General features: G+C 40.4%; 1 protein-coding gene across 2 annotated transcripts in view; it reads left to right on the top strand.

Annotated features, from left to right (window-relative positions):
* Positions 1–25,045, top strand: part of NEK11 (NIMA related kinase 11) — a 172,576-nt gene extending 147,531 nt beyond the window's left edge. For both annotated transcript variants that reach the window (XM_047768280.1, XM_047768271.1), the window contains one exon: positions 24,989–25,045. The gene's annotated coding sequence lies outside the window, so the exon portion shown is untranslated. The remainder of the gene's footprint in view (positions 1–24,988) is intronic.
* The last annotated feature ends 2,551 nt before the right edge of the window (positions 25,046–27,596 follow it).

The raw sequence follows: 27,596 nt of genomic DNA, 5'->3' as shown, positions 1-27,596 counted from the left end.
ACTTTGAACTGTTGTATGACAACAAATTGTACACCCTAGAAGAAAAGGACAAGCTTCTAGAAACAAAGAGCCTACCAAAAAAAAGGGGGTCAAAAAGAAACAGATAATTTGAATAGATCAACCACTGACAGTGAAATAGAATCAGTAATTTTAAAAAAAGGGGGGGTCCTGGAAAAAAAGTCCAGGACCAGATGGTCACTGGAGAATTCTATCAAATATAGGAACAAGGACTTATCCGTCTCAAAATATTTCAAAAGAATGAAGAAGAAATACTCCAAAAGTCATTCTATGAAGATACCATCACCCTGATACCAAAGCCAGACAAAGACACTACAAAAAAAGAAAACTACAGGCCTATATCTTTGATAGAGATGCAAAAATACTCAACAAAATATTAGCAAACCAAATCCAAGAATACATAAACACAATCTTACACCATGTTCAAGTTGGATTCATTCCATGGTCATAAGGATAGTTCAATACACACCAATCAGTCAATGTGATACACCAGTTAACAAAAGGAAAGATAAAGACCACATGATCATCTCAATAGCTGCAGAAAAAGCATTCAATAAAATTCAATGATAAAACTCACCAATGTGGGGAAAGAAGGAACATGTCTCAACATAATAAAAGCCATTTATTACAACCCCACAGCCATTATAATACTCAACAGTGAAAAGCTGAAAGCCTTCCTGCTAAATTCTGGACAAGACAAGGATGCCCACTCTAATCACTTCTATTCAGTATAAGTCTTGGGAAGTCCTATCCACAGCCATAAGACAAGAAAAATAAATAAAAGATCCAAATCAGAAGAGAAGAGATAAAATTGTCATTATATTCAGATGATACTAATCTATACTATGCTATACTGCACTGTACCATAGAAAACCCTAATGAGGAGCTCCTATCGTGGCTTAGTGGCTAACGAATCCGACTAGAAACCATGAGATTGTGGGTTCGATCTCTGGCCTCGCTCAGTGGATTAAGGATCTGGCATTGCTGTGAGCTGTGGTTCAGGTTGCAGACATGGCTCGGATTCCGAGTTGCTGTGGCTCTGGTGTAGGCCTGTGGCTACAGCTCGGATTAGACTCCTAGCCTTGGAATCTCCATATCTCCATATGCTGCAAGAGTGGCCCTAGAAAAGGCAAAAAGACAAAAAAAAAAAAAAGAAAGAAAAAAAGAAAAATGAGAAAGGGAAGTTACCAAACAATTTCATGAAGACATGCACAAATGGTTAGTAAGAGGGATTCATCTCATTAATTATTAAATAAATAAAAATTGAAACTATAATGTCACTTTTTGTAAAGGAGGCAAATATTTACAAGACTGAGAATATACAATGTTAACAAGAGTGTGGAGGAAAAAATAGGGTTGATCAAATGGCATAATAGTTTTTTTTTTTTGTCTTTTGTTGTTGTTGCTGTTGTTGTTGTTGTTGCTATTTCTTGGGCCGCTCCCGCGGCATATGGAGGTTCCCAGGCTAGGGGTTGAATCGGAGCTATAGCCACCGGCCTTTGCCAGAGCCACAGCAACGCGGGATCCGAGCCTCGTCTGCAACCTACACCACAGCTCACCGCAACGCCGGATCCTTAACCCACTGAGCAAGGGCAGGGACCAAACCCGCAACCTCATGGTTCCCAGTCGGATTCGTTAACCACTGCGCCATGACGGGAACTCCTATTTTATCATATTTTAAAAGAATATTTTCATTGGGAACTTGGGGTTAATACATGCAGATTATTGCCTTTGGAATGGGTAAGCAATGAGATCCTGTTGTGTAGCACTAGGAACTATATCTAGTCACTTATGACGGAGCATGATAATGTGAGAAAAAAGATTGTATACTTGTCACCATGCTGTACCATAGAAAGTTGACAGAACACTATAAACCAGCTATAATGGGAAAAAAAATCATTATATAAAAAGGAATATTTTTAGAGTTCCTGTCATGGCTCAGTGGTAATGAATCTGACTAGTATCCTTGAGGACACAGGTTCAAGCCCTGGCCTTGCTCAGGGGATTAAGATCTGGTGTTGCCATGAGCTGTGGCATAGGTTGCAGATGCAGCTTGGATTCTTCATTGCTCTGGCTGTGGCATAGGCTAGCAGCTGTAGCTCTGATTGGACCTTTAGCCTGGGAACCTCCATATGCCACGGTTTTGGCCCTAAAAAGCAAAAAGCAAAAGATAAAATTAAATTAAAATAAAAGCATGCTTAAAAAAAGAATATTTTCATTTAATAGTTTAAAAATTTATGTGTAAGGTACTATTCTAGATGTTGAGGTACAGTAGTTTAAAAAACATACCTCATAGAATGCAACATTTTGGAAGAGAAGTTAGAAAATGATTTTGTAAAAAGCAAATGGAAATAAGATATAGTTATAAAGCACAATGGAGTTCTATTTCTGATACTGCAAGCTCAGTAATACCAAAAGTGTTCACCAGACTTAACATATATATACCCCCCAAAAGATATGAGATACTGGAATTATCTGACATAGACTATAAAACAATAGTCTATTTATATTTAAATAAATAAGCAAACAAACACAAGCTTGAACATATTTGCAGGAAATAAGATAAAAATCATACAGCCCATTGGAAAAAGAACCAGATAGAACTTATAGAAGTGAAAAATATAATACCCTGAGATTAAGAGCTTGATGAATGAGTTTAATAACAGATTAGACACAGCTAAAGCAGAAATTAATGAATGGAAAGAAAGGTCGTAGACATTATAACATGGAGAGATAAAACATGGAAATTACAGATGAAAGGGTGAAGGACATGGAGGAAACAGTGAGATCTCAAATCATTTAATTGGAGTTTCAAAAGGAAATATAAATAATATTTCAAGAAATAATAGGTGAGAATTTTCCACAATTAATGATAGAAATCATTCAGTAGATTCATGAGATCCACCAATGCCAAGTAGGAAAACAAAAATAAATCTACAGCTTGATACATCATATTGAAAATTCAGACAATCAAAGATGCAGGAAAAAAACAAATTATTTTCAAGGGAATGACAGTTGACTATCTGCTGACTTAATCACAATAAAGGAAGCCATAAGTCATTGACCTCTTCAGTATACTAAAAGAAAATAATTTCCTACTTGTAATTATATATCGAGTAAATCAGGAAATAAAAACTAAAATCCACTCTGAGACACCACTCTATACCACTCAAATGGACAAAAATTTAAAGTTTGACAATACCAAGTGTTATCAAGGATGTGAAACTGCAAGGACAAATTACACTTCCATTATTGGGAGTGTGAATTGGTACTATTCTTTGAAAAATAGCTCTTACGTCACCTAATAAAGATGAAAATATGCATGCCATATGGCTCAGAAGTTTTATTCCTGGGCGTATTTCTTGCAAACTCATATGCATGTTTATACACAAGAATGCTGTATTAGCCCCAAACTAGAAACAATGCAGATGTTTACTAATAGTATAACAAATAAATTGTTCTGTATTTATATGATTGGATGATGCACTGCAATAAAAATAAACAGACTTCAGCTGGGTTTGTTAACAACACAGATAAATCTTGTAAACATAATATTTAAAAAGGAGCCAGGACCAAAAGAATCCCTGAAGTAAAATTATTTTTACATAACCATCAAATTACATAAATCAGACTATATCATTTAGGAATTATATCAAGTTTAGAAACTGTAAAGAAAATCTAGAAAGTGTTTACTATAAAAGAAAAAAGGTTATTTCGAAGGTGAAGAACAGGGTTATAACAATGAAGGGATATGGAATTTATGAATGTGGGTGGTATTTCTGGGGCACTAGTTAATTCTAAATATCTTGACCTAGCTAATAGTTTTTTAAGTATTTGCTTGATATTTATTTTCTATATTGCCTGTTTATGGTTTTGTTCAGGAGATAACATTTTAGTAGAGACTTGAATAAAATGAGACAGCAAACCATGCACAAATCTGGAAGAAAGATTCTTTATCTGACTGGAATGCTCTTGACCCAGAATTTTCATCCAGAGTAGTTTATCCTCTATAAATAGCCCTATAAGTTTGCAAAGTTTTACATTCATTGCAACTTTATTTGGACTGTGCAAGTAATTTTGGATTGAGTTTATCTTCAGTGGGGATTTTTCTTGGAGCAAACACTAAACATCAGATTGTTTGGAGTCAGGAGTCATTTCTTTTCTTTTTTCTTTTTTTCCTGGCAGGCATCTTGTATAACTGCTTCACACTAATTTAATATCAATGCCTCAGGAAATTCTACAATACGTGAGGAGTGTAAATTTATATCTTAAACACAGTTCACGCTTGGGCTTCTACTTTCTCATGAGTCTGCTTATTCTCCCCAAAGCCGTAAAAGCAAAGCTCTCTTGCATCTCACTGACATACTTAAGGAGGGCCAGAGTGCCTGGAAATCCATGCTCCACTCCCACCTCCCAGTTATCTGGAAGCAGCCTTTTTAAAGTGATTACTGTGTGCAAGGGTATAAACACTTCAGTGCCTCCTGCCAGCTTCTTTCAGGCTCTGTGGGATTGAGCCAAGGTCTCCTCTTATGGGACTGCTCCATACTGCCCTCCTGTATGGCCTCCTGCTCCCCGTCTCCCTTCCCACCCCTGCTAGTGTCTTCTGGGAGCCCTTTCTAATTAAAAAAAAAAAAAAAAAAAACCTTAGACCAAAATCCTCATCTGTTTCTGGGCAATCCAGCCTAAGACATCTAGTTTTTCAAAAAGTTGGAAGTAATTCCTGGCTGTTATAGGAGGGCTCCTAGAATTTTTCTTTTAAGTTTGTACTGAATTAAGCTTCTTAAAAAATTCATTCTGGTGATTTTCTGAGGCTTCTGTTTTTGTCACAGGGCCACTGTTCAACTCACAGCATCCTTAATTGATAAGGAAATGATTCCGATGAATCCCTGAGCCTTTTGTGTGGACATTACTCTCTGTGGTCGTGGTTCAGCAAAGAGGACCCACACCTGTCAAGAGGAAGCTTCCAAAGGCGCCACTCTGAGGGCTGCTGTTTACCTAGGGCTGTTCATGGTAGGCATCAGGGGTTTGACTCAAATACCCAATCAGTCTCACTAAAGAGGTTTGAGGACTGCTAACAAATTGAAGAGAACGGGATTTTCTGAAACGTCTGTAGATAGTTTACCACGAACACTTAGAGACCAAGGGATTTGCAAGGTAGACAGTAAATTTTGCTATCGACCTAAGTATATGTTCCCAAGTCAACCTTTAGGTATGAGATGTCCCTCAGTACTGGAAATGCCCTGGAATTCTACCTTATGGGACTCTAGCAATCTGAGTGGGAGATCTGAGTTCTTTTTGCCAACTTCATTCACCCTCTCTCTCAGAACCCAAGTTGGAAGATAATATTCCTGTTAGATGCTGTGAGAATTAACCTTATGTGTCAACTTGGCTAAGCCGTGGTGCACAGATATTTGGTTTAACACTGGTCCAGGTGTTGACTGTGAAGGTATTTTTCTTATGTGATCAACAGTAGATCAGTAGACTGAATAAAACAGATCACCCTCCATAGTATGGGCAGGTCTTATCTAACCAGTCCAAGCAAGGACTTAGGAAAAAACCCTGGGCCTCCCAAGGAAGAAGGACTTCTGTCTCCAGATGGCCTTTAGACTCAAGGCTGCAATATTAACTCTTGCCTAGATTTCCAGCCTGTTGACCTGCCCTGCAGATTTTGGATTTTCCAGCCCTCACAATTGCAAGAGCCAGTTACTTAAAATAAATCTGTGTCTCTGTTTATGTCTTTCCCTCTGTGTCTCTCCTAACTGCCCCCCATATATATTTATACACACACACACACACACACACACACACACACACACCCTATTGGTTCTGTTTCCCTGGAAAACTCTGCCTAATGTAGATCACATTAAAATATCTCTGATCAAGATCCTTCCTTCCTTCTGGACATTTCATTGTTTAATTAGTTAGTTTGTACTCATTTTTATGTAGGTTAGAATGTATCTGAGTTTTGTGTTATTTTTCTCCCCATAAATTATGTGAATACTTAGCATTTTTTTTTTGTCTTTTTGTCTTTACTAGGGCTGCACCTGCAGCACAGGGAGGTTCCCAGGCTAGGGGTCTAATCAGAGCTGTAGCTGCCGGCCTACGCCAGAGCCACAGCAACTCCAGAGCCAAGCTGCGTCTGTGACCTACACCATAGCTCATGGCTGGATTCTTAACCCACTGAGTGAGGCCAGGGATTGAACCCGCAACCTCATGGTTCCTAGTCGGATTCTTTAACCACTGAGCCACGACGGGAACTCCTGAATATGTAGCATTCTGACAATATGATATGATGCTGAAAATAGTTATAAACCCACTCCCCTAAATAAAATTTTGACCATTTGGGGAACAATGTGAAATTTCAATAGGATCTGACTATTCAAATCTAAATTTGTCCTAATCATGAACAAAATTTTGTTACATGTATGTTTTTCTACTTAAAATCTTTTAAAGGTAGAGTTATTACCAACTTGGATATTGGGAGAAAGTTCTAATATAAAGTTGGTCACTGATTCATTATATAACTTCAAGATAACAATATACCTATTTATATGTGAAGAGAAAATGAATATTTTTCTCAAAAAAAATGAAAGATGACCTTCTAGGTTATTTTTGGTGGCAGGTCTCCAAGATGGCCTTTAGTGATATTCATGCCCCTGTTATGGTCCTTCCCTGCCACATTAAATAGGACCAACCTGTGACATCAGTAGGATGGTGTGGGAATTGCAGAGTGTGTCTTCCAAAGGAAAGATGGTGCAGCTTCAGCCTTGCTGTTTTGAGTCACTTCCCTTGGGGGAAGCCAGCTGCCATGCTGTGAGGACACTCAAGCTGCCCTGGCTAGGGAGAGTGTCTGTTTGCAGGGAGCTGAAGTCTTCCAGGAGCCATGCGGGTGAGCTTAGGGTTGGCTCTTCCTGTTCCCATTAAGCCTGCAGATGACTGTTGCCCCGGATGACTTCTTGACTGAAACCTCAGGACAACCCTGAGCCAGGACCTCCTGGCCAAGTGACTCCTGAATTCCTAACTCACAGAAAAAGCATGGGAGATAATAAATATTTATTATTGTTTTAATCCATGGTTTGGGGGTAATTTGTTAGGCAGCGATACATAACTAATCCAAGCAATTTTTATTGAAGACTCTTTCTAGTGACTTCACATTTCAAAAAATTACATTTTAACTTCTGGCCAGGATTCTAGACATTATTTGAAGGTGCTCTGTAGCAGTTAGTGGTATGTGTGTGGTGGGGACAGTGGTTGAGAAGAACAGAAATAACTGGCACATAGAAAAGAAGTGGAGGCTGTAATGGATTTAAAATATCATCTTCTGCAGGTGTGGTTGCATTTGTATGTGAGCAAACTGAATGGTTACCTTCAGAGGGTAGAAGTCTATAATTAATATGATGTAACACAAATGAGCACTAGATCTGGGATTAGAAAACATGGCTTGGGGTCTGCCCCTTTCACTTTGAAGTTGAAAAGGTTGAGGAGTCTTAAATATTATGTTCCTTGTCTAGATGTGAAGGGATAACCCTCCTATCTCATATCATGTAGTGAGGGAGCCTCAGGTGACAGAATATATGTGAAAGCAGTTTGTGAATCATGAAGGGTCATACAAAGTAAGTAATTATTATTATTACTTACTACTTTGGGGACATATAAATGGAAGCTTTTCTGTATTTTATAGGCCACAAAAGAGTTCCTTTTAAATGTGGGTTTACATTGCTCTCCAAGACCAAATCAACATTCAACAGGAAGTACCCAGGTCAGTAAATGGCTGGAAAATCTAATATTGCAGTGGAAGCTTTTCCTGAGTAGGACCACAAATATTTGCCTAAACTGGTGCATATAATATGCACTTCCTTTAACTAAAAACATTTAGGGAGTTCTTCTTGTGGCTCAGGGGTAACAAACCTGACTAGGATCCATGAAGACCAGGGTTTGATCCCTGACCTTGCTCAGTGGGTTAAAGGATCTGGTGTTGCCATGAGTTGTGTAGGTTGGAGTCATGGCTCAGATCTGGTGTTGCTGTGGCTGTGTGGCATAGGCCGGCAACTAAAACTCTGATTTGACCCCTAGCCTGGGAACTTCCACATGCCATGGTGCAGCCCTAAAAAGCAAAAAAAGCAAAAGAAAAAAAATTAGATGAATCCATGCCTACAGTATCAATGCAGTAGATTTCCCTTGTGTTTTGTGATTATTGACCAATCTTGCAGTATTCAGATTGCCTGTTCACATTGGTGAGCTTGGAGGATCTTTGTACCAACAAGCATCTTCTGGCAGTTTCCTGACTGCCTACACCTGGACAGTTAACAGAGGGGTGCTGCCAATTGGAAACAAATATTTTCTAGGAGAAAGGAGGTGGGAAAGAGAAATTATAGTGCCAGGATTTCACTGGAGAGAAAATCCTATTTGGCTCACAATGTGTTCTCCTTGCCAACATAACAAATTGCTCAGTGCATCCCAAGGGACCCAAGTGTCTATTAAGGAAGAAACACAGCCAAAGGAAAATCAGAAAAAAAGGCAGAGGCTTCATTTTGACAGCACTTTAACATCTTCAGCTGCATGAAGCCTTAGTTATAATGTCACTTCATTTTTTTTCATTTTTTAAAGTTTTATTGAAGTATAGTTGATTTATAATGTTGTGATAATTTCTGCTGCACTACAAAGTGATTCAGTTAAACATGTATACACATCCATTCTCTTTCAGATTCTTTCCTCACATAGATTATCACAGAATATTGGGTAGAATTTCTGTGCAATATAGCAGGTCCCCATTGGCCAGTCATTCCATATACCATAGTGTGCACATGCCAGGCCAAAACCCCCAGCCCATCCCTTCCCACCCCCACCTGTTCCCTTTGGTAACCATAAGTTTGTTTTCAAAGTCTGTGAGTCTATTTCTGTTCTGCAAATAAGTTCATTTGTATCCTTCTTTAAGGTTCCACATATAAATGATATGTGATGATTGTCTTTGACTCTCTAACTTCACTTAGTATGATAATCTCTAGGTTCACCCATGTTGTTGCAAATGGAATTATTTCATTCTTCTTTACAGCTGAGTAGTATTCCGTTGGATGTATGTACCACATCTTCTTTATCCATTCCTCTGTTGATGGACATTTAGGTTGCTTCCATATCTTGACTGTTGTAAATAATACTGCAGTTAACATTGGGGTTCATATATCTTTTCAAATTATGGTTTTATTCAGATAGAAGCGCACAAGTGAGATTGCTGGATCATACGGTAGTTTTATATTTAGTTTTCTGAGGAATCTTCATACTGTTTTCCATAGTGGTTGCACCAATTTATATTCCCGCCAACAGTATGAGAGGGTTCCCTTTTCTCTACACCCTCTCCAACATTTATTGTAGATGTTTAGATGGTGGCCATTCTGGCTGGTATAAAGTAGTATTTCATAATAGTTTTGATTTGCATTTCTCTAAAAATTAGTGATCTTGAGAATCTTTTCATCTGTTTTTTGGCCATCTGTAAGTCTTCAGAGACATGCATATTTAAATCATCTGCCCATTTTTGACAGTGTCATTTGTGTGTGTATATATATATATTGAGCTATAGGAGGTGTTTGTATATTTTGGAGATTAATCCCTTGTCAGTTGCATCATTTGCAAACATATTCTCCCATTCTGTACATTGACTTTTTGTTTTATTTATAGTTACCTTTGCTGTGCAAAAACTTTTAAGTTTAATTAGGTCCCATTCATTTATTTTTGTTTTTATTTTCATAACTCTAGGAGCTGGATCTGAGAAGATATTGCTGTGGTTTATGTCAAAGATTCTTCAGGTTATGTTTTCCTCTAAGAGTTTTATAGTATCTGGTCTTTAGGTCTTTAATCCATTTTGAGCTTATTTTTCTGTGTGGTGTTAGGAAGTGTTCTAATTTAATTCTTTTGTAAGTAGCTGTCTGGTTTTCCCAGCACCACTTATTGAAGAAAGTTTCTTTTCTCCATTGTATATTCTTGCGTCCTTTGTCATAGATTAGTTGAACATAAGTGCTTGGGTTTATTTCTAGGCTTTCTATTCTGTTCCATTTATTTATATTTCTGTTTTTGTGCCAGTACCATACTGTTTAGATGACTGCAGCTTTGTAGTATAATCTGAAGTAAGGGAGCCTGTTTTCTCCAGCTCCGTTTTTCTTTTTCAGGATCATTTGGCTATTTGGGGTCTTTTTGTTTCAATACAAATTTTAAACTGTTTTGTTCTAGTTCTCTGAAAAATGGCATTGGTAATTTGAAAGGGATTTCATTGAATCTGTAGATTGCCTTGAGTAGTATAGTCATATTGACAGTATTGATTCTTCCAGCCCAAGAGCATTGTATATCTTTCTATCTGTTTCATCTTTGATTTCTCTCATCAGCATCTTATAGCTTTCAGACTACAGGTATTACTTTTTTTCTCTTTAGATAGGTTTATTCCTAGGCATTTTATTCTTTTTGATGTGATGGTTAATGGGATTGTTTCCCTAATTTCTCTTTCTAATTTTTCACTGTTAGTGTATAGAAATGTAGTTGATTGTGAAACTTTACCAAATTCATTGATGAACTCAGTTTTCTGGTAGCATCTTTAGGATTTTCCATATAGTATCATGTCATCTTCAAACAGTGATAGTTTTACTTCTTCCTTTCCAACTTGGATTTCTTTTCTTTTTTTCTCTGATTGCTGTGGCTAGGACTTCCAAAAGCACGTTGAATAAAAGTGGACGTCCTTGTCTTGTTCCTGATCTTAGCAGGAATTCTTTTAGCTTTTTACCATTGAGAATGATGTTAACTGGGGGTTTGCCATATATGGCCTTTATTATGTAGAGGTAGGTTCCCTCTATGCCTACTTTCTGGAGGGTTTTTAACCAGAAATCAGTGTCAAATTTTATCAAAAGCTTTTTCTGCATCTATTGAGATGGTTGTATGGTTTTTATTCTTCAGTTTGTTAATATGGTATATCACACTGATTGACCTGCGAATATTGAAAAAATCCTTGAATCCCTGCGATAAATCCCACTTGATCTTGGAGCCACAGCAACACATGATCCAAGTCACAACTGCAACCTACACCAGAGCTCATGGCAATGTGGGATCCTTATCCCACTTAGCCCAGGGGATGAACCTGCATCCTCATGGATACTACTCAGGTTCATTTCTGTTGAACCACAACAGGAACTCTTGATCCTTTTAATGTACTGTTGGAATTGGTTTACTAATATTTTTTTTTCTTTTCATGGATTTTCTTTTCATAGATCATTTATTTATTTTTTAAGTTACTTAATGAATTTTATTACATTTATAGGTGTACAACAATTATCACAACCAAGTTAATGCTTTACTAGTATTTTTGTTGAGGATTTTTGCATCTGATAGGGCCTGTAATTTTCTCTTTTTGTGTCATCTTTTCCTGGTTTTGCTATCAGGGTGATGAAAACCTCATAGAATGAGTTTGGAGTTATCTTTGCTCTACAATTTTTTGGAATGGTTTCAGAAGGATAGGTTTTGACTCTTCTCTAAATGTTTGGTAGAATTCACCTGTCATGCCATCTGGTCCTGGACTTTACTGGAAATTTTTAAATCCTAGTTTCAGTTGCAATGCTCATGATCCATCCATTCATCTTTTCTATTTTTTTCTGGTTTAGTCTTGGAAGATTGTCTCAAGATTTAGAAATTTAAATTTATAAGAATTTATCAATTTCTTTTAGGTTGTCAAATTTATTGGAATATAGTTGTTTGGAGTAGTCACTTATGATCCTTTGTAAATCTGTCTTCCACCTCACTTATTTGTTCTGCCTCCTGCATTCTGCCCTTAGTTTCTTCTAGTGATTTTTTTATTTCAGTTGTTGTGTTTTTCATCTCTGCTTGTTTAATCTTTAAATCTTCTGCTTCTTTATTAAATGTTTCTTGTAATTTATCAATCTTTGCCTCCAGTTTTTTTTTCCAAGATCTTGGATCATTTTTACTATTATTACTGTAAAGACTTTTTCATGGAAATTGCTTATCTACCATTCACTTAGCGAATTTTCTGGGGTTTTGTCTTGTTCCTTCATCTGGCTCATATTTCTCTGTCTTTTCATTTTGTATAGCTTTCTATGTGCTTTCCTTTTTGTAGGCTAAAAGGTTGTAGCCTCTCTGCCTTCTTGTGTCTGCCCCCTTGTGGCTGAAGTTGATACACCGGCTTGTGGTGGGCTTCCTGATGGGAAGGACTGGTGCCTGCCCACTGGTAGGTGGATCTGAGTTTTGTTCCTCTGTTGGGTAGAATTTGTCTCTGGTGTGATTAGAGGTGGCTGTGTGCCTAGGAGGACTTTAGGCAGCCTGTTTGCTGATGGGTGGGGCCTGTCTTCCCACCCTGTTTGCTCTTTGGCCTGAGGCTTCTCAGTCCTAATGGGTGGGGCCAGATTTTTCCAAAATGGCAGCCTCCAGGGGAGTATATACAGATAATTATTCCCTAGGACCTCCACCTCCAATGTGCTTCCCCCACAGTGAGCCATAGCCACCCCCTGCTTTTCCAGGACACCCTCTAAGACCTGCAGGTAGGTCTGACCCAAATTCTTATGGAGTCCCTGCTTTGTCCTGTAACCCAGGGCACATGTAATCCTGTGTGCACCCTCCAAGAGTTGAGTCTCTCTTTCCCCCAGTCCTTTGGAGCTATTGCACACAAGCCCCACTGGCCTTCAATTCCAAATGCTCTGGGGGATCCTCCTCCCAAGGCCAGATCCTCAGGCTGGAGAACCTGACGTGGGGTTCAGAACTTTCAGTCCTGGGGTAGAGCCTTTGTGGTGTAGTTATTTTTCAGTCTGTGGGTTGCCCACCCAGTGGGTAAGGGATTTCTTAGATTTTGAAAGTGCTCCTCCTACTATTTCAGTGTGACTTCTTCTTTGTTTTGGGGCATACAGTATCTTTTTTGATAGCTTCCAGTCTATTTTGTTGATAGTTGTTCATCAGTTAGTTGTTATTTTGCTGTTTTTGTGAGAGGAGGCAAGCTTGAGTTCTACTCTGCCATCTTTTCTCTCCCCCTGTAATCTCACTCCTTAACAAACATTTGGTGGCCAGAAACATGAGGCAGTGGTAGGTTCTTTTGCTCCTCAAAGTGTGGTTTGTGGCTTGGCAGCATCTCTGTGAAGATTCTCAGCTGCCCTCCCTCATGCCCTGTAGAGACCCACCAATCAGGATTCACATTTCATCAAGTTCCCTACATGATTCATATCCACAATGATTTGGTCCATTTTCTCCATGTTATATTTCCAACCCTTAGAGCAGGAAAACAACATGGAATCATCTAGTTCAGACTACTGCTTTTAGGCTGGTGGGTTATTACTATCTGTATTTTATAGATGAGATACCTAAGATCTAGGAAGCTTAAGCCAGTTGCCTAAAGTCACAGAACTTGATGTTTACTGTTACAAACACAGCAGTCAGCCATAAATACCTGCTTTTTCAGGGTCTGTTCAGTCTCCTTATATTTCACTTTGGGAGAGTGGATTTTCTGGCCTGTATTCATTTCTTTTAATCTGGAGGAGAAAAAACAAACTACCTACTTATTTTAGCTTTTGCTCTTCAAACCAGAAAAAAAATGTTTCGGAGAAATGTTATAGTTTGCCTAAGGGAGAATCATCTTGACACACAGAATAAAAGCACAGACTTTAGAGCTTGAGGCATACCTACTTCCAAATGGACCTTGGAGCTTGTTTCTGTCAATTGCATGTATGTGTGCATGTGCGTGTGTGTGTTGGGGGGAGCCCCTTGGGTGCACTTAATCAGATAGAGAGATATCACTGAAAAAAAACCTTACAGCAGAACCTGCTGTCCTATGTATAAAAAAGGCACTGTACTGTACTTAATTTAGCCCTTCATACAGAAAGGGTCATGAATATTCATTTTTGCCTAAGAAAATTATTTCTTTTCACAGCCTCATGTGTGATGCTGCAAGCTAAACTAATCAACATGGCTAATTTTAGCCTTAGTTTTGAAAATTTATTTTAGAAAAGGTCACATTGTTGGTATTAACCTATAGCCTACGATGTGCGAGGAGAAAGTATAAAAAAGATATAAAATCAAGTAACTGCCACACTCCTGCTCCTAAGAATATAAACAGCTTTTTGTATTTGAGGTTTAGTTCCATTTAGAGTCAGTGATATGATTAATGACGTAGACGTAATCTGTGCTATGCTTGAAAGATATTGTCTACTATGGGGGTCTACTATGGGGGTCAGGGAGGTCCAGGAGCTGCCTTTCTCTGGGGTAAAGGGTTGGAGCTGGACATCTATTAAAGTTCTACTTGTAGACACTGTATAAAGGAAGGTGGGAAAAGGCATCTTTCAGAAGAGCAGGTTTGGTTTGATAGGTCCTTTGACATAGCTCTGGGACAGGCAGAAGAGACCGAGGCTAGAATGGGATGGAGCTGCTGGCTCTCCCTACTGAGCCCAGAACTGGGATAGTTGCAGGTTCACTGGGGCCTGTGGTTCCACATTCCCTTTCACAAGGTGGGGTTGGTGGTGGTGGAGGATATGCTGGCCAGGGGAAGGGCAGAGGGTCAGAGAGGTAAAGGGACCCACATCCCATGGCTTCCAGGAAATACGGCCAAATTCAAGCTGAAGGTTACAGCCCAGCAGGGCAGGATATACAAAGGGAGGAGTCTCTAGAAAAGCACTGCCAGCTGGACATGCTGGGAGAATGGAAACCTTCTATAATCCTATCACAGGAGATGTGGCCATTGTGACTGAGGAACTGGATTTGTCATTTCATTTCCTTGTTTTTTTTCTGTTTTGTTTTGGTTTTTTTGTTTTGTTTTGTTTGGTTTGGTTTTGGTTTGGTTTTTTAGGGCTGCACCCACAGCATTTGGAAGTTCTCAGGCTAGGAGTTGAATCAGAGCTACAGCTGCCAGCCTAAACCACAGCCACGTTAATGCCAGATCTGAGCTGCATCTGCGACCTACACCACAGCTCATGGCAACTCCAGATCCTTAACCCACTGAGTGAGGCCAGTGATTGAACCCGCATCCTCATGGATCCTAGATGGATTCATTAACTGCTAAGCCACGAAGGGAACTCTTGGTTTCCTTTTAATTAATTTTCATTTTAATAGCCACACATGTCTGATGGCTACTATATTGGACAAGGCAATTCTTAGAAGGAGAGCTCTTCAAAGTGCTGAGGTTGAAAAGCAAGAGCAAGTTCAGGGGGAAATGTGGTTACAAAAGTCAAGGTCTTGATCTAAAGGTCCACCTGAGAACCATTTGGAAAGTGTCAGAAAAATGAAAGGACCCAGTGCAGGGCCACCCAAACAGAAGCCCCTTTGTTGCACACCCTAACTGAGTGCTCCCTGCTTCATTAGGAGGAGAGGACAGGTCTGGGAAAGTGGGTTGCAACCAAATGATGAAAGGCCTCGGCTGCTAAGCTGAAGATTCTGTACCCGGTCTTATTGGCAGTGGGGGAGCTCTTGACAGGGGAGAGAAATATGGTAAGTATTTTAGGGAAGATTTGTGGCAGCCTGGGTGAAACTGAAAATGGTCACAGAGCTAGTGTTCATTCCCCCTTGGAGTATGGGGGTATTTGTTTCACTAGGGGCTGTCTGTGTGTTTCCCTAGACTGAACAGTGATTCACAATATTCCTTAGTGAATATGCTGCTATAAGCCTCCAGCCCCACTAAATGGTGATTGAAAATTACACTTGCCTCCCATGGGCCCAAAAAGAGGCTGTGTAATGAAATAGAGGTACAGGAGCCCTTTGGCAAATGGAGTATTGCCCTCTCCAGGACCTCCAGCAGGGGCCCCTGATACCCATAGAAGAGGTGACTCACTGTGGGAAGTAATGATCACTGGTCTTAGGGTGCCCTTCTCCCTCTGTGACTTCAGAGCTCCAGTGAGCAATCTTATTGACTGCCGATGGGAACTGTATTCTAGGCCCAGCTGATGACTCACCGCATAACCCTGATAAAAGCCTTTCATGGTTCACTGTGGGGGGAGAGATGGCTTTTCAGAACTGAAAAGGAAAAATAAAATCCAATGTAAGTCGAAGTTTAGAAATTGACAAAAGAGCAACATTTCAGAGTCAGTTCTTTCCTTCTAATAGTATAAGGGAACATTTGTCCAGAGGTGGGACTGGTACCATTATTAGCTCCTGGAGGAATGGAAGGCTGGGGTTTAAGAGTGATCCTTATTTACTTGATGGAGTCCAACTGCCTCTGCCCAAGCTATGTTTTCTACAGCTCTGCAGTTGGCCCTTTATGTGTAAATGCTGCTTTTATACCAGTAATGATGGAACTAACCTAGATGTCAGCTTAGCATCCCTGTCCCTGGGAAGTTTGGGAAGCTTGGCCCAAACCATAGCTTGTCTAGAGCTCTCTTCATTGTCACTGTGCAGGCTCCTCTCTCTCTCAAGCTCATGTCAGAGGCTGGTGGCCTTCACATGACATGGGTTCAGTTAGAAAACCCAGCTTTCTCACCTGTACCAGATGTTTGAGGAGCTCAGCATCTCACAGAGCATGTGACCATCCACTGTCTTGGTGGCTCTGAACCTCCTGCCCTTCTTTCACATCCTTTTTCTGGAGTGAGGCCAAAGCTCTCTGGCAGAAGGGGCCCTTTTTTCTCCCCCTCCACTCTTGTCAGATGTTTTTCTAAATACTTACAGTTGGTGTGAGACCTATTAAGAAAACTCACATTTTTTACCTGCTATGATAATATTAATGGTCATTTATTAAGCACCTACTAGGCACTGGACACTATGCTATGTAGAGCATTTTAAGAAGACTTTGAGAACTATATCTCAAGAGACAAAAATAAAATTTTAGCTGAGATATAATTGATATCCAACAAATAACTCCATGCAGCAGTATCCATAAGTATGGGATCTCTTGTTTTCTAGGAAGTCTGAGGGCTAAATGTTAATGTAAAATAATGTAGTTTGCTGGTATCTGGAGATTTTCCTTTAAGGAGTATTTACATTATTCTTTAGTCCTGCTTATCTTTTATAAAATTTTTATGTTATAGCTAGGACATAAAATTATTATAATACTCCTGAGTCTTTGGTTGGGTTGCTTAGAAGCAGAGCCTGAGATGGTGGTTATTCTGGTGCATGTATTTTATTGGATGGGGTGTGGTGGGTGGTCTGTCTGGACAGGACAGCAGAAGTTGCTGATGAAGGATGTGGGCCAGCTTCAGATGAGTCCCGCTGGACCCCACAGCATCTTGGGGCACAAGTGAAACCACAGAGTTTGTTCCACCTTGACTCAGTTAGTCCTTGGTCAGATGCACTTGGTCTGAAGGTGAGACATAACCTCTTTGATATGGAAATTCTTTGATATGAGAGCAATTATATAGAGAAGGGGGCATCTGTGTCTTCTTAACAGTTGTGTGGACTGAATTGTGGTCCCCTAAAATTCCTATGTTGAACCCCTAATCCCTATTATCTCACAATGTGAATGTATTTGGAGATAGGGCCTTTAAAGAAGTGATTAAATTTAAATGAGACTGTTGGGATGGGGCCCTGACCCAGTCTGACTGTTGTCGTAAGAGGAGATTAGCACAGAGAGAGACACCAGTGCACAGAGGGTCAGTCACTTGCAAGCCAAGGAGAAACCAAACCTGCCAGCACCTTGGTCTCAGACCTCAATCCTCCAGAACTATGAGAAAATAAATTTCTCTCATTTAAGCCACCCAGTCTGTGGCATTCTGTCTTGTCAAACCTAGCAGACAAGTGGGCCAGCACTTATGGGTAGAGTGCATTTGGTAAAGGAGCATTCACTGCACTTGCTTAACAAATCAGAAAACTGTGACCAGAGAGGTGAAGTGGCCTGCCCAAGATCACACAGCCAATAAGCAATAGATCTGAACCTAGGAATGACTCTAGCTGACCCTCCTAGTCACTGCTCTTAATCACCTCTGCTGGAGGGAATCAGTCTTTCTCAGAAGCAACAGACATCACCAGTTAACTGGAGCTGCATTTCTATCTTTTTTACCCTAATTTGTTCTCACCTTATTTAAGACAGAGCTCCTTGAGGAAACCAAGCCAGCTCAGCATAGACAGTGTCTGCATCTAAAATTGCCTTTTCAAGGTGTTGTCTTATACCCTGTCATTTTGAGGATATTGTAGCATGTTAATCATGGGTTTTCCCTATATATGAGATGATGTCTTTTTAAAAATGCTTTTTTTATTAAAAAATGAATTAGGGCAGTCTTTTTCACATCCATGTTTGGGAAAATGAGAAATTCTGGATCTGCCTTGTCAGTGTAAGAATGATGTTGTTCTGAGCACTGTCACTGAACATGGTCTTTGGAGAGGCCATATGAAGATGTGACAATAAATTAGTTTGTTTGTATTATAACTGCTCAATATTTTCTGTCTCAGTGTAATAAAGCCATTGCCCTCTTCAGAAAACTATGAAAGAAAGGAAAAATAAAGAATAGTATTTCTGGGCAGATGCCTGCCACTAAGGTCACTTTCTCATCTGCAGCCCACCCCACCATAGCTGCAATACAGAGCCTCCTCTCTTTGTGCAGAGGTTCTTTCCCTCATGTAGTAGATAGAGCAAGAATCATTTAAAAAAGCATCTCATGGAGATTGTTGACTTCTTTGGAGAAGAGGCAGAAAAGTGCAAGTGAGTCTGTTGAATTTCCCAAATCACAAGTCGTGTATCACCAAACATTCATCAGTTCTGACAGTATTATTAAATATGTGGAAAGAGGCAGCTGGAGCAGAGTCTGGACCACCTTGGAAAGGCACAGTGGAACCGTGAGTGCCACCACACTCTGAGCAGTCGTAACTGAGTCCTTGAACTCAGGAGGCCTGAGACACCGCTGGAGATGGTAGTGTGAGGAAGGTATATTTTACTGTTTGAAGTTATGATTCCATCTGAGGTAGAAGTTCAAAATATGTGAGAAAGGAAGGGGAGAAAATAGGGCTCTCAGGGAAAAAAAAATCTGTATCTCCTCCAGCTCTTCCTCTTCCCCTCCCCAAAATAAACACATACTATGTGGTAGTTTGAAAGTCCTTCTCAGAGATATAGGCATTCATTTATTCAACAAGAAGTTTGAGTGTTTGCTTTGAGCCATGGGTTGGAGATATCACAGTGAACAGGACGAGCTCTGCTCCTTTCCCCAAGGAGCTTATGATCTATAAGATCTACACTGTGCTAAATTAGTGATTCTCAAACTAAATGTGCATTAGGAACCCCCGGAGAGCTTGTTAACTTGTGGATTTGCTGGCCCCTCACCCCAATTTTTGATTCAGTAGGTCTGGGAGGCCCAAGAATTTACATTTTTAAGATCCCAGCGAATGCTGTTACTTCTCTTCTGGGGACCACCCTTTGAGACCCATTCTGCTAATTTTGTTATACACATTTGTTCAGGGCATATGGATGGTTAGAATCATTTAGGATAATGGTGAGCTCACAGGCCACCTGTGGGCCATCTTATGTGGGAAAAATTCCTCCCACATAACGAGGTTCCTTTAAGGGAAATTTGATTTTTCCTTTAGGCAAAATTCTTATTGTATTTGGCTCCTAAAAAATTCTTTAATGCATTTCCTGATCATTTTAAAAGTTTAAAGAGGTAGTGCAATAATGGACAAAGTATTGGGGGAATTTCTCATTAAACAATTGCACTTTATGTCATTTTCTCCTTGAAGGTCCTACAAGAGAGAGAGAGAGTTCTCAACCTGTGTTGCCAGACTGGCAGCATCGTTGTGTGGAATTCCAGGCCCCAACCTCAGACCAGCTGAATCTGAAACAGTGGGCTTGGGGGCCAGGAATCTCTTTTAGCAAAGCCTCCAGATGATCCTGATGCTCATTCCAGTTTGATGATATCTGAGATGGAGGTGTGCCTGTTGGGCTGAGTTGTGTGAGCACCCTGGCATTCAATAGTCCCAGCTCCTGGAGTTCCCGTCTTGGCTCAGTGGAAACGAATCCAACTAGGAACCATGAGGTTGCAGGTTTGATCCCTGGCCTCATTCAGTGGGTTAAGGATCCGGCGTTGCCATGAGCTGTGGTGTAGGTCACAGACACTGCTCGGATCTGGCATTGCTGTGGCTGTGGTGTAGGCCAGCAGCTGTAGCTCCAATAAGACCCCTAGCCTGGGAATCTCCATGTGCCGTGGGTGCAGCCCTAAAAAGACAAAAGACTATATATATATATATATATATATATATATATATATATATATATACCCAGCTCCCTTCAGATAATTTACCAGGATGCCTAAGCTTCATTTTTTCTATCCCATTAAGCCAAAAATCTATCCCTGGTTGTCTAACATTTTTCAGAGTTATGGGAAAGATAATCATGGTTTTTATCCATGGCATAATTTTACCAGTAAAGATGAAAATTCCTAGCTAAAATAGCACTAATGCGGTGGGGAAAGGATAGGATTCAGGTAATGTATATTCCAGTCTAGTGTCTGCCACGCATGCAGTTATGTGACCTCTAATTGGGTATTAGCCCAAGTGTCACTTTCATTATCTAAAAATTGAGATAAAATGTTGTCCTGGCCTAACCTGAATCATTGTTGTAATGATCAAGTGGAGTAATGGATAAGAATGTGCTTTTTTTTTCTTTTTGCTTTTTTAGGGCTGCACCTGTGGCATATGGAAGTTCCCAGGCTAGCGGTTGAATTGGAGCTGCAGATGCTGACCTACACCACAGCCACAGCAACTTGGGATCCAAGCTGTGTCTATGACCTACACCACAGCTCACGGCAATGCCAGATCCCCAACCCACTGCTCGAGGCCGGGGATAGAACTCGAATTCTTACGGATACCATTTGGATTCATTTCTGCTGCATCACGATAAGAACTCCCATGAATGTGCTTTTACAAACTGTAAAATTCTGTGACTTGGGACTGCTGACTCCGTTTTGCTCTTCCCCATCAATAAAATGGCAAGAGTCCTCTATAACTCCATAGAGATTGTAAGTAGCTGAGACAACCAATGGCACAACAATGGAGCTCTTCTACTAAAGTTTATTCATTTTTTTTGTCTGTAACATATAAATGTTGGAAGATGTAGACATATATAGTTTTATATATTCTATCACAGAGCTTCTGTATAGTATATAATAGTAGTTTTATTTGAACTAGTTATATCCTAGAGCAGGGGTTTTCAAATTGTGGACCCCAGACCAGCAGCACCAGCAGCCCCTGGAAACTTGTTAGAAATGCACATTTTCAGGCCTCCCCGAGGCCTACTGATCTTGTATGGGGGCCCAGCAATTCGTGTTTTAACAAGCCCTGCAGGTGATCCTGCCAGTCACTCAGATCTCAGCAGAAGGACTTTATTAGGGTCTCAATTAAAGGGTCTGACAAAGAGCATCCTTTTCCTGGAATAAGGGTAATTACTTTTTCTCGAGTATGGATTTGCAGCAACTGTGTCCAAGTTCAGGCAGCCATTGCTGGATTCCTTCATAAACACGCTCCGTCACTGCTGCTCAGCATGGTGGAGATTTGGATGCTGCTCCAAAGCTTCTGTCACGAGGCTGACTTCAGGGTGCGAGGAAATTAAAGCTATTTATCACAGACCATTTCCCCCTCCATGACAGGAGAAATGAGCCTTAGCCTAATAAGACTTCAAATTGGGCCAGCGTCTGAAAAACACGGTTTAACAAACACAGCTTGAGCTGACTTACATTTCTTTCAACTTTTGCCTTTGAAAATACACCCTTTTCTGAGCTGCACCAATTTAGTGCTACTTGTTTATGAAACACCGGAGGTGGGCTCATCCCAGTCTGTTTCATGACCTAGGCACTTTCTTCCTAGCCATTTCTTCCCCTCCTTTCCTTCCTCAGAGGGGATCCTTGGCAAGAGAAGAGAAGGGAAGGGACTGACTTTCAAAGGGAGCCATGTTATGGGAGGTGAGGCTCAATATTTAGCATGAGAAAGGTTTGTCTGTGGAGTAGAGCTGTGGTCTGATCCGGCCCAACACGTGCTTTTATAAATAAAGTTTTGTTGGAACACAACCATGCTCATTCATTTATGTATTGTCTTTGTCTGCTTTAAGGCTACAGAGTTGAGTGGTTGTAATAGGAACTCTATAACCTACAAAACCTAACACTTTTTCTCTCCAGCCCTTTACAGAACAAGTGTGTATACCCCATAGTAGAGGCTCCCTCTGAGCTTCCTGGAGGGAGCCAGATGGAACCAGTGGATGGGAGGGATTATGGGAGAAAAGGGTGTGACATGCCCAGGGTCCCTCCGGAGCCCAGCAGCAGGGAGAGCAGAGGGAAGGGTTGTCCATTATTGCCATTTGAGTTGGGTACTGTGTATTTTGAGAAGCAATTCTATTTAGAACATTGTTAAAATTTTTAACTTGGCATCTATTTGTGATTATCTGGTATTTATTTTCCTCCTGGTGTTGAGTATTACAGGCAAAACTACAGAATTTTATGTTAAATGTCAGTAACTCACATTTTTTGGGCACATATCATGTGCACTGCAGGCTGTAGCCATCGTACCGTGTGATGTTCCCAACAAGTCTATGAGATGGGTGCTACCATTCCCACTTTACCAATGAGAAAACTGAAAGGCAGAAAGTTTAAATAATGCCTTATGTTATGAAGCTGATGTCAGAGCCTGGATTTAAATGCAGGTCTTTTTGATCCCAAAGCCAGCATTCTAAACCAGTGTTTTTCAAACTGTGGGTTGAGAAATGAGTTTAGCAAGTTGCAACTAGCATTTTAAAAAAAAATGAGGAGTTCCCATTGTGGCACAGCAGAAATGAATCTGACTAGGAACCATGAGGTTGAGGGTTCAATCCCTGGCCTCTCTCAGTGAGTTAAAGATCCGGCGTTGCCGTGAGCTGTGGTGTAGGTTGAAGATGCTGCTCAAATCCCGCATTGTTGTGGCTGTGGTGTAAGCCGTCAGCTACAGCTCCGATTGAACCCCTAGCCTGGGAACCTCCTTGTGCCATGGATATGGCCCTAAAAAGCAAAAAAAAAAAAAAAAATTGAATAGAATGCAGAATACCAGAGTGTGTCATTTGTAGTATGGGTAAATCTAGATGCATAAAGCTTTTACTTCAACTATAAAGATATTTTTATCTTACACGAAGTCATTTTGCACATTTCTGTATATTGGGCAATAATATAAGTGACATTTCTTACTCTGTCATAGTCAAACTTGAAAGCAAATATTTTTGCCTGAAAGTGAGGTTGGGGAGATAGACGGAAAGAGAGACAAAGTATGAGTGAGTCTAAATGAGTAGCTGTCAAAAAGACACAGAGACAGAAGAGATGGAGAGGAAATGGGAGGATGTAGGGAGACACAGAGAATAGAAATTTCTGTGAAAGAGATACAGAGACCCAGGGAGAGGCAGGAAGCCATGTGGTTCTGTCCACCGGTCTACTCAGGGAGCATGTGTTCCTACTTGGCAAAACTGGAGACCTGGAGTGTCCTTTCTGTAGATTTTAGTTTTTATATACTTGCTGTGATCCTCTTGTCACTCTGATTATAAGTCAAATAAAGGTTTTTATAAGATGTAACACCTATATACAAATAGTCTGTTTTATCTGGTGCTCAACGACAATAGGTGATCTGAGGGGAAAACCGGCTGTGCTGGATTTACTGAAAGTATGAGATTCCCAGTAAGCTCCTTCCTAAGGAATTGGCAAAGGCAGTTTTGAATATGTATAATTTTTGTCTTTTGAGCTGACTAGTTTTGATTCCATTGTACTGCCTGTTGTGTTTTACGAAAAACCATAGATAGAAAATATTTTTAAGTATTCCATTGTCAGAAATTTCTCTACCCACTTAGTATTTTACTTTCAAGGGATTCTGGTCTTAGTTAATAAAAAGTCCATTTTACAGATGTGGAAATTGAAAGAACATTTGTGTGGAGTTTCTGTACATATAAATGCTTTCATAAGAAAGCATTTCATTGAATCTGTTAGATTACCCTTATGTTAGCTTTACTGGAAAAATCGGAGCTCAGTAAGTTCAAATTCCTCATCCGAGTTTCTCATCTACAAGGTGGAAGAGCTGGATTCAAACCTTGATTTTCTGACCCCAAATTCCATATTTTCCTCACTAGACATAAAGTAGCAACACTGGGGTGCAAAACAGTGCTCTGTATTATAATTTAAAGGAATGATTTTGTTTATAAGATATAGATTAAGAAAAAGCCTAAAATACCATGGTTTTGACGAGGCAGAGTATCATATGTAATTCCCCCCCCAAAGAATATTTTCCCATTTCTAGGCCCCCATTAGCACATCAGATGTGATATCACTATGCTGTTTTGTGATCCATTCTTAGCCTTTTTTCGTTGAAGACCATTATAAGCACCAACTATATTTTTAGTTATAATATTGCATCAAGTAACAGGAAGCCATTCCTTGGCATCAGCTTAACTGGGTGGCCTTTCCTTTCCCTTAAGAAAAAAATAAAAATAAATTCTTCGTATTGATGTGAGTCATAGGAATCCAGAGTGAACCCCAGCTCAAAAGCCTTCATAGTCTTTTAGAAAAGAGTTACAACATTTTCCTCAGCTTGCCAAAATGCCATTGCTATATGTTCTATCCATCTTGCCTGGTCTCCGTACTAATATTTTCTTAAAGAAATTCCTAGGAATAGCGCTTACATTTATGCCCTCCAGCTATCTCTGCAAAACTTTATGTGTGTATGTAATAGGGTCCTACAAGCCAAGGCACCTTACCCTGCTTTTGCTCCTAAATCTCCTCACTTTTAATAAAGATTCATGTTTCTGAAGGTAAAGGCTTTAAAAGAGATCCTTTCTTGTTTTATGGTTTTATGCTTCTACTTTCAAAATGTGGTTTCAAAAGTCAACCCCTCTTTCCTCCACTGGCTTACCTTCGTTGAGTATCTATTGCATTCCACCAGATGTGTTCAGGAAGCTATGATTCAGCTCTACTCTCCATGAAAGTGTTGTCAGTGCAAACAAAATATACATCTCTGTGAAAGCATGGAGAGGTCCTAGAGTCATTGTAATTTTAATGACTGGTGGAACCTGATTCTTGTTTATTCTTTATTTCAGAAATCCCAGAAGACCCACTTGTAGCTGAAGAGTATTATACTGATGCATTTGATTCCTGTTCTGAAGAAAGTGAGGAAGAGGAAGAAAATATGGTGTTCTCAGCGGGAGAGGAAGAGGTGCAGGATGAGGGGTCCCAGCCTGCTTACAGGACAAACCAACAGGTACACGCCCGCTCTCAGCAGAAGCAGTGGGGCTGTCCCAGGTGCTGACCAGTCTGTGATTTCCCATGTCAAGGGAGTCTTAGAACCCAAGTAAGGGATGGGAAACTAGGGCTTATTATACAGGGTCTACGTGATGTGTCTTGATTTCCAAGGCCCAGGGGCGGGCAAGGGCCCATGGAAATCTGTGAATCTGGTCTGGATGTGTTGATGGGGTGGGGCTGGAGCACCCAGTACTGATCCAGGTAAGAGGATGATATACACACTGCTATTTGCACCCTGAACACTCCACATACAGCTGCCAAATAAACATCACACATGTCTCTTTAGAAGAAAGAGGATTTTAAAAAATATACTTTTCTGCCTGGTAATCAGATTTGTGAGTCATGCCCCAGTGCACAAATTAGTTCTGGGGCTGTGACCCAGAGGTCCTGGGTTTAGGAGTCAGTCCTTCTGGCTATTCCCAGACTCTGAGGTCCTCCCTTACACAGTCTCTGAGTCCGTGTCCTTGCCACAGATTCTGTAACAAGGACAAGACCAGGCCCCACCTGGGCCGCAGGCCAAGAAACCATCCAGCATGTGATTTCACTGTTGGGCATCTGCCGAACAGGGGGTGAGGAGCAAGAGTTATGTGAGGAAAAAGCAAATTACTCATAAATATGAGTAATTTATGCTCATATTCTTTTTTTTTCTTCTTCTTCTTAGGGCTGCACCTGTGGCATATGGAAGTTCCCAGGCTAGGGGTTGAATCAGAGCTACAGCTGCCTACCTACACCACAGCCACAGCAATGCATGATCCCAGCCATGGCACATGCAGAGAGAAATAAATAAATACTGAGAAAAGCACAAAGTTAAGGCAAAGGGTGATTCAGCATGCCAAAATAAGAACACTTTCCTTGCACCATTTCCCCCCTTTTTCCAGTGGGCTCAGGTGAACAACAACACTTCTTACCACAAATTGAAAATACAATTTCTATTTGCTTCTGAGCCACTGTCCTAAACAACCAAGACAAATATTGTTACAGTATTACAAAAATCTTCTTTCTGTGCCTATGGTCACAAAAAACACAATATGTAAAACACATACTCCATTTTTGTCCAAAGCATCAGATGACAAAATTTTAGCGACTAACATTATTACTTTACAATGTTTTTAATAAAATAAAACTGATTTCAGAAAACCAAATGAATAAAATATATGGCAAACACCAGCCAGGTCAAGAAATAGAACTTTCCAGCCATTCCAGAAGTCCCATTTTTCATGTACTTGCTGGAACACAGGGTTGGAAATCAAACTGCCTAAATGGGTCCAGCCTTTGTCACTTCCAGGTTGTGGAAATGCCTCAGTTTTCTAATCTGTACAATGGGAGAATAATGGTTCCCACCTCAGAGAATAGTTTGGGGAATTAAATGAAATAATCCATGTAGAGTACTTAGAATAGTACCCAGAATTTAATAAAGTAATTAATGAGATATTAGCTGTTATTATGATAAAGCTACCTAGCCATCTTATAGCTTTTTACTTTTTTTATTTTTATTTTTGGTGTTTGTTAGGGTTGCACCCACGGCATATGAAAATTCCCAGGCTAGGGATCCAATAGGAGCTACAGCTGCTGGCCTATGCCAAAGCCATGGCAACGCAGGATCCAAGCTACATTTGTGACTTACACCACAGCTCGGGGCAACGCCGGATCCTTAACCCACTGAGCGAAGTCAGGGATCGAACCTACAACCTCATGGTTCCGGTTGGATTTGTTTCTGCTGAGCCATGATGGGAACTCCTTGTAGCTTTTTTTTTTTTTTTGTCTTTTTGCTATTTCTTGGGCCGCTCCGGCGGCATATGGAGATTCCCAGGCTAGGGGTCTAATCGGAGCCGTAGGCACCAGCCTACACCAGAGCCACAGCAACGAGTGATCTGAGCTGCATCTGCAACCTACACCACAGCTCACGGCAACGCCGGATTGTCAACCCTCTGAGCAAGAGCGGGGACCGAACCCGCAACCTCATGGTTCCTAGTCGGATTCGTTAACCACTGCGCCACTACGGGAACTCCTTGTAGCTTTTTAAATGATACTTCCAAAATTCTTTCATGCTAAAGTGAGACTTTACAACTGAAATATTAAAAAAAAAAATCCCTTTTTATTTATTACAGCCAGTGTTAAATATAGCACAGCTATTTTGCTCTCTGGGCTGTGCCTCTGTAACATGTGATATGATAGATTGTGATTTATTTTAAATAATCTTTTGGGACAAGATGCTAGGGCCTCTTACATTCATGTTGGTGTTTTGTCTCGAAAAACCCTAATGGGTGGCTTATCCCTATTTTAAAGATGAAGAATACGGAGTCGTCAAGAGAGAAGTAACTTGCCCATGGTCATTCAGCTGAAGAAGGGTTATAACCATGCTTCTGGCCCAGGTCCATCCTGTTTCCAAGTCAGTGTGTTTCCTAG

Source organism: Phacochoerus africanus, chromosome 1, assembly GCF_016906955.1.
Source record: "Phacochoerus africanus isolate WHEZ1 chromosome 1, ROS_Pafr_v1, whole genome shotgun sequence".
NCBI classification, from domain to species: Eukaryota; Metazoa; Chordata; class Mammalia; order Artiodactyla; family Suidae; genus Phacochoerus; species Phacochoerus africanus.
The sequence above is the reverse complement of the archived record's forward strand: the minus strand, read 5'-3'. Positions and strand labels throughout refer to the sequence as shown.